General features: G+C 46.5%; 1 pseudogene; it reads left to right on the top strand.

Annotated features, from left to right (window-relative positions):
* Positions 1-4654: 4654 nt before the first annotated feature.
* The window catches only part of LOC123117416 (isoleucine--tRNA ligase, cytoplasmic-like), a 45063-nt pseudogene continuing 39427 nt past the window's right edge, over positions 4655-10290 (top strand).

Genomic DNA, 10290 nt, shown 5'->3' with positions numbered 1-10290 from the left:
GAGATTTGAGGTGAATAGCGGTAGGTCTACTAGGTTCTGGTTGGATAGGTGGTTGGGCGACAAGCCGCTATGGTAGGAGTTCCCGTTGTTGTACCAACTAGCCGCGGACCCGCTTATTATGGTGGGAGAGGCTTTGCGCTCGACGCCGCCAGCAATTCACTTTCTGCGACAGCTGAACGCGGCAGAACTAGCAAGTTGGGACTTGCTTCAGGCGCAAGTGGGCCAACCTGCCATGAATCTGGCTGATGATGTAGTTTCCTGGGACCTGTCGACGGCTCGTAAATTCTCGGTGAAGTTCATGTACAATAGGCTGACGGAGGGTCCCACGTTAGATATTGCTAGGAGCCTTTGGAAGGCTAGGGTGCCGCTAAAGATAAAGATTTTTCTTTGGCAAATGTTCCGCAATAGGCTTCCGACAACTGACAACGTAGCTAAACGCAACGGGCCCTCGGATGGGACTTGCGTGGTATGTGAATCGCTGGAGGATGCGAACCATGCTCTGTTCCAATGCGCACTGGCTCGCTTTGCCTGGAGCGCGGTGCGTCAGGTTTTCCAACAGAATTGGAACCCAAGAACCGGAAACGAGTTGTTAGCAGTGTTACAGGCGCAGAGTGGTGCCAAAGCCAGGGTTCTGTGGATTTGCGTGGGTGCGTTGCTTTGGTCCCTATGGACAATGCGTAACAAAATGACTATGGAGCATAAATTCCCGACTAATCCGACTGATGTTGTTTTCAAATGCCATCTTTTTCTACAGAGTTGGGCACCGCTGGGGAAACAATGTGATGCTGACCTTATGAGGAGCACAATGGAGCAGATCGCAACAAGTATCCCAAGACTTCGTCAAGCGAATTGAAGCGCCTTCTGTTCTTTCCTTCATTTTGGGGTCTAGCTTTTGAGTTAGATTTGGTTGGGACCTACCTTGCGAACTATTTGATGTGTTGTGCGTGGCCGATGTGGCCTATTGAGACTGTTATGTGATTTGTGTGATGTGCAAACTTGGATGCTGTCTTCCTGGCTTTATTAATTTAAAGTCAGACGCGTCTAGCCAGGAGGTGGCTGCATATAGACCACTTCTCGCATCTCACCATTCAAGAAGGCATTCTTGACATCTAATTGAGAGATGGACCACTTCCGAACAGCAGCAACAACCAAAAGAGTGCGAACAGTGGTCATGTGAGAAATAGGGTCAAAAGTCTCATCATAGTCACGACAATACTCCTGCTGGAAGCCACACGCAACAAGACGAACTTTGTAGCGCATGAGAGAACCATCTGAATGTGTCTTAACCTTGTAGACCCATTTGCAAGTGATGGGTCTAGTGCCTGTAGGCAGGGGTACAAGGTCCCAAGTGCCTGTGTGCTCAAGAGCATGAATTTCCTCTGCCATAGCATGCTGCCATTCAGAATGAGCAGCAGCCTCACGATACGTAGACGACTCAACAAGAGTGGTAGCAGCAGCAACATAGTACGCATGAGGTTGGAGAGTGTGGCGATCACGCAGATTATACCGAGGAGCAGGAGGGGTAGGTGGTTCTGAAGGAATGGGACCCAACAGGGAAGGAGTGGAAGTGGAAGTGGGCGCATCCGAGGGAGAAGGGTGCCGAGCACGACGGGAGTAGACAAAAGGAAGCGGAGAGAGAGGGGAAGTGGAAGGTGGCCCATCAGAGGGAGAAGGGTGTTGAGCACGACGGGAGTAGGTAAAAGGAAAAGGAGAGAGAGTGGATGGCTCAACCCGAGTAGGAGAGTCAGGAATAGAAACCTCATCCTGTGTAAGCTGAAGCTCATGAGTAGACACATGTGAAAGGCTAGAAGTGGACCTACCAGGTGACGATAAAGGTGAAGAATCAGGTAGAGTCAAAAAAGAGAGAGGCTCGACTAACGACTCGGTTGTGGCAGTAGAAGAATGACGAGGGTAGAAGGAGCGAGACTCATCAAAAGTGACATCTTTGGAGATTCTCAGTCTTCGAGCAATAGGGTCCCAACAACGGTAACCTTTGTGCTCCAAACTGTAGCCAAGGAAAACACATTCAACAGATTGAGCAGTCAATTTGGTGCGTTCATGAGGGTGGAGAAGAACAAAATAGGCACAACCAAACAGGCGTAGACCACTATAATCAGCTGGACCATCACCTAGATGATCAACTGGTATCCCTCCCTGAAGAGCAACAGAAGGCTGAATATTAATGAGATAAATAGCGGTAGAGACAGCCTCAGCCCAAAAGTGCGGGGGAACAGCAGAAGATAAAAGAAGAGCCCGAGCAGTGTCAAGGACGTGACGATGTTTGCGTTCAGCCACCCCATTTTGAGCATGTGCACCAGGACAGGAATACTGAGGAAGGGTACCCTGTTTAGCAAGGAAACCACGAAGCGCACAGATAGGTACTCGCCAGCCGAATCAGCAAGAAAAACTCGAACAGAGGAATCATACTGAGTGCGAACCATGGTAGCAAACGACTTGTAAATTTGAAGCACTTGACTACGAGATGACATAAAGTAGATCCAAGTGTGGCGAGAAAAATCATCAATGAAAATTATATAATATTTGTGACCCCCTTTCGAAACAATGGGGGCAGGACCCCATACATCAGAGTGAACAAGTTCAAAAGGTCGTTGAGAAATAGAATTACTAGAGGGATATGGAAGTTGTATCTGCTTGCCAAGCTTACAACCCATACAAGTTAGTGAACTATTACCAGATACAGACCCTAGAACACCACTCCTAACCAAAGAAGACAAGCGGGAGCCACAAATGTGACCCGATCGATGATGCCACTGAGCGAAGGATGTGGTGGAGGTGGCAGCTGAAGCAAAAGGGGTGGTGATATCCGACTGGCTAGAGGACGCAGCGAAAGGAAGGCGCAGCCAATCGAGCTCCCAAAGGCGCTGAGAGTCATGGCGCCGAGGACCGATCCCAACCAGAGTCCCCGTACGACGATCCTGAACACAACAAGAGTCAGAATCCAGAATAACACGACAACCCAAGTCAGTAAGTTGACCAGCAGATAGAAGTTGCATAGTCAGTTTAGGAACATGAGAAACGGCAGGGACATGAAAAGAAGACATGGAAAGAGTCCCTCTTGCGGCAACTGAAAGAGAAGTGCCATCTGTAGTCTGAACTGTAAGAGGAGAAGGCACGGAATTGACAGCACAAAGATGATCTCTGTGTGGTGTCATGTGGAAGGAGGCCCCAGAATCAAGAATCCAGGGCAAAGATGTACCTGACGAAGAGTGCGGTAGTGGACCAGACGTCTGACCAGCAGAACCAGCAGAACCTGAGGATGGTGCAGAAGCAGTAAGGCGGCGCAGCAAGGTGAGCATCTCCTGGTGAACCTTCTCAAGGGAGCCCTCACGAGAATTAGAGGAGCCTCCCGAGTCCTTTTGAGGACGGCCACCACGGCGACCCTGTTTCCTCCTCTTGGTGCACTCCGTGATCATGTGACCATCCTGCTTGCAGTAGTTGCAGAAAGCACTAGTGGAGGTTGCTGCCACCTGTGTAGAAGAGGGCACACCAGGCAGCGGTGGTGGAACGCGGGCAGCCAGGACTGCTGAAGAGGATGGCAATAAGCCCGTGCTCTGTAGGCGCACCTCCTCAGATCGCACCTCAGCAAGGGCCTCCAGAGTAGAGAGCCGAGGATGGCGTGCCAATAGCTGAGCACGACTCTGCTCGAACTCCGGCCGGAGGCGAGTGAGGAAGTCGTAGAGGCGACGAACCTCCAGCTTAGCTTGTTGCTGCACACAACACTGACATCTGCGACAAACATCAGCTCCCAGAGAGTCCAATTGGCGGCACACCGCCGACATCTCCTTGTAGAAATCATCCACAGTAGCATCTCCCTGTTGTAGTTGTTGCTCTTGACGAACAACAGAGAGATACATGGCATCCCCTGTAGACTCATAGCGATGGCGAAGGTGCTCCCACATCTGATATGCAGTGGTAAGGGCCACCACATCCATGGTGAGATCAACATCCATGCTGTTCACCAAGATAGAAGAGGCTCGAGCATCATCATTTGTCTATTGCTTGTATAAGTGGAGTTGATTCTGATACTCTTCAGTGGCCTCTTTAAAAGCATCTAGCATCTCATGTTGCTTGGTTTCATCGGCATCAACAGGGAAGGCCAACTCAGCTGGAGGAGTGGGCAGCAGGGGACAAGGAAGAGCACCAGAGAGGTGCTCCCAGACCAGCTGGCCCCTCATGTGCAGCTTCATGTGCTGCACCCAGTCCCTATAGTTCTGTCCGTTGAAGATAACAAGACATCGTGGGACTTGGACAACACTGGTGGTGGTGGAGGGCGCCATTGCAGCAGAGCAGCAACAACAGCTCGTTGAAGACCAGCAGCAGCAGGAGGCACAACTTGATGGCAGCAGCAGACCAGGAGGAGAAGAGCAGCAGCAGCAGCTCGTTGAAGAAGAGCAGCAGCAGCAACAGAGAAGAGGAGCAGCAGTAGCAGCTCGTTGAAGAGCAGCAATAGCACGTTGAGGCGGCGGCGCCGGCCGGGAAGGACGTCGACAGAGCGGCCTGGAACAACGGTGGCCTGGACCAGCAGGCGGCAGCAGCTACCAGGAAGAAGAGGGGAGAGGCTTGATGAAGAGAGGAGCGGCGGCCGGCGGCGGTTGCGGCAGCGGCGGCGACGACCAAAGGCGGCGGTGGCGACTGGGGAACTAAACCTAGCTCTGATACCATGTTATGAAGTGAGCCTATATTCCATCGGGCCAACAGGCCAGCACATATACATGAAGGGAAATAAGCAAAGAAACCCCTATACAATATGATAACTACACACACAGCACAACCTTGTTCTAACATCCTGAAAGAGTTTTCCTATAGGTTCATTAAGGTTGAAAAGATAAGGGATCAGTTGCTGGAGTGCAACAAGGAGACCTACCGGGTTCCAGATTATGTCAAGGTTTGTATCCCTGATATAATGCTTTCAGGAAAAAAACTTTTAAGGGGAGATAACTCATATGGAGATGCCACTTCTAGCCACCCGATTCTTTTTCAAGGTCCGTGATATCATGATCGGGCAGCTATGAGGGGCATCTTCACGAGGGTACCGCCCCATTGAATTGTTTTTGGCCCTTCCAATTACCTAATAACAACTTAATAAATCTAATGAATGGACTGGTAACTAGAACAACCATAAGACTTTTGTTATATCAGCTTGGCTTGGCTTTGCCATGAAGGACATATTATTTTGTTATCTCCATTCTGGTTCCCATCTCCTGTTTCCTAATCGACTTTAATGAAACTTCTTGGATAGTCTAAAGGGAAGACACCAATATGCAGATGAAGGATGACGTTGTAACGTATATTTTACCTATTCCTTTGTTGACAATCAATTCATGCAGGAAAAGAGATTCCATAACTGGCTAGAAGGTGCCAGGGACTGGGCTGTTAGTAGAAGTAGATTCTGGGGTACTCCACTTCCAATATGGATCAGCCAAGATGGTGAAGAAATTGTAGTTATGGATTCCATTGAAAAACTTGAAAAATTATCTGGTGTCAAGGTTAATATCCTCTGTGCAATATATATTCCATTATTTTAATGATGTGCGAGTTTGATGCATGCATATTTTTGTGATTCTGTGGTATTTTTGTTGAAAAACAGTAGAAATCTTTATATGTTTGTGTTACTAACTGTTGCTTGGGTATTCATTTGTTTTCTGTCTTTTTGGTACACAATGCATATCCATATTAGTGGAAGCTTATTATCGTTAGACATCCTGGTACCAAACCCCCAAACTTGGGGTTATATCTTTTAATTTTTCAAAATTTCTATGATCAGGTTAGCGATCTTCACCGACATTATGTTGATGATATTACGATTCCGTCTAGAAGAGGACCAGAGTATGGGGTGCTCAAACGGGTTGAAGATGTAAGTTGCTTTTAGACCCACCATTAGGGATTACATTTCTTGTATCTTATGTAAATTCATGTGGATGTCCCAAGCACATTTTTCAATAACTTCGACTGCATACCTTTCCATCGTGTTTTAATCTATAGCTTCTAATAGAAAATTTTGTTGTGCTCCTTGCTTATGTATAATCAAGAGGTGTAGGAGAACAGAGGATTAGGAATAAGTATCGATGGTGTTCTGTAGGGAATATGTCTGAGGTCATCTATGGAACGTAGATTAATCACTGTGTTGTCTGTAATATGAGTGTAATCCTGCAATTTCAGTCTTAGCAATATATCTGGATTGTGTTTTGAAACAAAATCAATCTATATCAACCAAATCTTTGAGTTACCTTTTAAGGATTGGTGAAGTAATCTCCTTTAAATGTCTGTGAATGACCCTTATGCAGCCCATTTGGTATTATTGTTGCCTAAATTATCATGGCAATATATCACCTTCCTTTTGCTCAAGTGATTGTTACTTGCTAGTAGTACAATTTCCTTTGAGGATTTAATATCGGTAGAAAGTAGGGTGCTACAGATGGCTAAATGCCCTACCAAATTGCCTCATGTTGTAAGCCCTACTTCTGACTGTATAGTTCCGGTCTTATCCGTGTTAAGATTATGTTTGTGAACATCTGACTTGTGAACCGTCATGGAGGTGAATATTTGTAGTGTTCTCTTCATCTTACAATCTGTTCTCACTCAGCAATTATTGTGGTGTCTTCAGGTTTTCGACTGCTGGTTTGAGAGCGGCTCCATGCCATATGCCTACATTCATTATCCATTTGAGAACCGTGAACTATTCGAGAATAATTTTCCTGGAGACTTCGTGGCAGAGGGCTTGGACCAAACACGTGGATGGTTCGTTATACTTTCTTCAGCATCTTACAGAATTTTTAACAGTGATATTGTTTCTCATTTCTTAAATATGCTCGTACATTCTCATCATCATATTTTAGGTTGTATTGAGCAAAAAATGTACGTAGTTCTGGCTACTTATGATGGTAGCTCCTCATTTAAATTGCCAATGTCATGGTCTTAAAAAACAGTTTGTAGAGCCTTCCTTACCACTTCACCCTTCTTTGTTGCTTCATGTGTCCCCTTTCGCAACGCTATAGGCAGTTCAACTGTGACAAATAAGCTTGCATCACTGCCTTGTTACATCCCTGCACTTGTGGCTACCGTTGTGAGTACACGCCGATCCTGAACAGGAACCTGGAGAGTACAATCTGAATAGTACCTACTATTGGCTGGACCTGAGGTTCACATCATCATCGGTGAGAGTACCAACCGGAATTATACCCAATGTTGGCTGGACCTGAACCTGCACATCATCATCAGTGAGGGTACCAACCTGAATCACCCGCTATTGGCTAGACCTGAGCCTACACATCATCATCAGTGTTCGTGCCCATAGGACCACCCTGAGTATGAGACACAACCTTCTCCCCCTCTTCACCATTTTCCATAGTGTAGGTGGTCAAGCTCTGCAAACAACAGACTTAGATCTATGACTCAGACTCCCTGAAGGTGACATCCATACTGACCTGTGTTTCTCAGAAGAACACCAACATTTATACCCCTGCTGACTAGAAGAATAGCCTAGAAAAATTACACTTCATTGCCCATGGATCTAGCTTCCCAAAAGATGGTCGGTGATCTTGAACAAAATAGGTACTGCCTAACAACTTTGGGGGAACAACTAACTTAGTTTCTCCAAACAACAACTCGCACGGAGATTTCATGCCTAGTATCCTTGAAGGTGTCCGTTTGATCAGGTATGTGGCTGCTTCACTCCACAAGAACTTGGGCACATTCATTGTATACATCAATGACCAAGCAACCTCAAAAATATGTCGGTTCTTCCTTTCTGCCACTCCATCTCGAGGGAGGGTGTCTAGACTTGAAGTTTGGTGAAGAATACCTTGGTCAGACAAGAAGGCTCCAAAGGTGTTGTTCGCATACTCAATGCCATTGCCAGTCCTGATCACCTGCACCTGCACTTGAAACTAATACTTCACAAAGGCATGGAAATTTTGAAAACAGCTAAACAACTCATCCATGTGACGCATCAAATAAATCCATGTCATACGAGAATAGCAGTCGATAAAGGTAACTAAACACTTCATTTCATTCACTGACACCATTGGACAAGTCCATACATCTGAATGAATAAGCATAAAAGGAGATATGCTCATAAGACCATTACTCACATATGAGGCTCTTGTGTGTTTAGCATATTCGCAAGTATTCACATATTAACTTGCCCTTGCCTATTGCACACATAACATCCAGAAATATTCTACATGCATGCACTATCCTACAATGATGGCTCATCGCTTGCTTCCCCTTGTCCTCCATGGTCGCAACACACACCAAGTTCAGCTACACCCTCTTGTCCACATACCAGAGTCCCCTAGGCCTGGTGCCATCCCCAACCGTCTGCCTCATCTGTCACTCCTGAATCAAGCAGCCAAACTTGTCAAGAGTCACACGACAGTCTATTTGATCAATTAGAGCACTCAAAGAGACCAAATTGACAGGAAAAGCTAACACATGTAAAACCGAGGATAGAGAGATGGTTGAATTGCAACCCCTACGATAGACTGTTTTGTACCATCAGCAGATTGTATAGAGCCCACTAGTAGAAAAGGGGGCAATGGTCCAGGCTGGGTAAGCCCATTAGTCCCGGTTCAATCCAGAACCGGGACCAATGGGGGCATTGGACCCGGTTCGTGAGCCCCGGGGGCCGGCCGGGCCACGTGGGCCATTGGTCCCGGTTCGACTGGACCTATTGGTCCCGGTTGGTGGGACGAACCGGGACCAATGGGCCTCGCTCTTGGCCCACCACCATTGGTCCCGGTTGGTGGCGTGAACCGGGACCAAAGGCTGCCCTTTAGTCCCGGTTCATGGCACGAACCGGGACCAATTAGTTGCCTATATATACCCCTCGCCCGCGAGCAGAGCACTCCCAGTGCTCTATTTTTCGTGGCCGGCGAGGGGAGAGCTTTGTGGTGCTCTAGCTCACCTCCTATGCACACGAGGTGTTCGATGGAATGCCCGAGCCACACTACTTAAGCTTTCTCCTCTCCAAGCTCGACCTCCAAGCTCCATTTTTCTCAATATTTGTCTAGGTTTAGCGGTCCGCCACGTCCCGTCCCCGTCTTCACCGCCGTCGATCGCCCGCGCCGATCCCGTCGCCGGCACCACCGTGGTGAGCCTCTTGTTCTTATCTTCTTTTTGAAAGGAAAAAAAATATTCTTACTTGTATGTTTATATAGATACTTGTATAATTTTCTTACTTTTATTATTGCATCTTATATAGTGCGATGGTTTTGGTATCCGCCCCCGTCGGCCCTCGTCCTGTCTATGATTCGGATGTGGTATATATTATCTTTTCATAACTATTGGTTCATTTATTGTTTATGACAATTATGCCGACCAACGTGACAGATTTTATTTATCTAGGAGGTTGTTGAACCGGAAATTCCAACCGACCCTATTGTCGAGAGGTTAAATTTAGTTGAAGAAGAAAACAATTTGTTGAAGGAAAAAATTAGAAAAATTGAGGAGGAGGAGATGATATTGGAGTTGCATGTTGCGGATGCCGTCGATGATCACAAGATCAAGATGGATGCAATGCGCTTGAAGATTAGAAAGATTAAAAAATATGCCATTCATACCGAGGCTTGGTATCATTATGCCGTTGGATCAGTTGTTACATTGGTTGCGATTATGATCGCATTTGTTTTCGCATTGAAATGTTTCATATAGTTTCAATGTATGGTTTAATTAATTTAGATGCTCTGCAGAGCTTTATGTTGTTAGATGAGAACTATGTATGTACTTTGGTTTTAATGTGATGATGAACTTCTATTAATTTGGTCACTTAATTATCTATTCATGATGTTCTGTAATGATTTTTGACACACTTAATTATATATAATGCACGCAGATGAATCGGCAATAGATGTACAGTTCAAGACACACCTCCGAGTACATTAAGGGCGTGCATGATTTTCTCGAAGTGGCTGAGGCAAACAAGCAAAATGATTTTATGTGTTGTCCATGCCTTATATGTGGGAATACGAAGTCTTACTCTGACCAGAAAAATCCTCCACACCCACCTGCTTTACAAGGGTTTCATGCCACACTATAATGTTTGGACGAGGCACGGAGAAATAGGGGTTATGATGGAAGACGGCGAAGAAGAGTACGATGACAACTATGTGCCCCCTGAATACGGTGATGCTACTGAACATCAAGAGGAACCAGACGATGTGCACGATGATGCTGCAACGGGCGAAGCTGCTAAAGATCAAGAGGAACCAGACGATGTGCCCGATGATGATGATCTTCGCCGGGTCATTGTACCCTAATTGCGAAGATGGC

Source organism: Triticum aestivum, chromosome 5B (genome assembly GCF_018294505.1).
Source record: "Triticum aestivum cultivar Chinese Spring chromosome 5B, IWGSC CS RefSeq v2.1, whole genome shotgun sequence".
In the NCBI taxonomy this organism is placed as follows: domain Eukaryota; kingdom Viridiplantae; phylum Streptophyta; class Magnoliopsida; order Poales; family Poaceae; genus Triticum; species Triticum aestivum.
The sequence above is the reverse complement of the archived record's forward strand: the minus strand, read 5'-3'. Positions and strand labels throughout refer to the sequence as shown.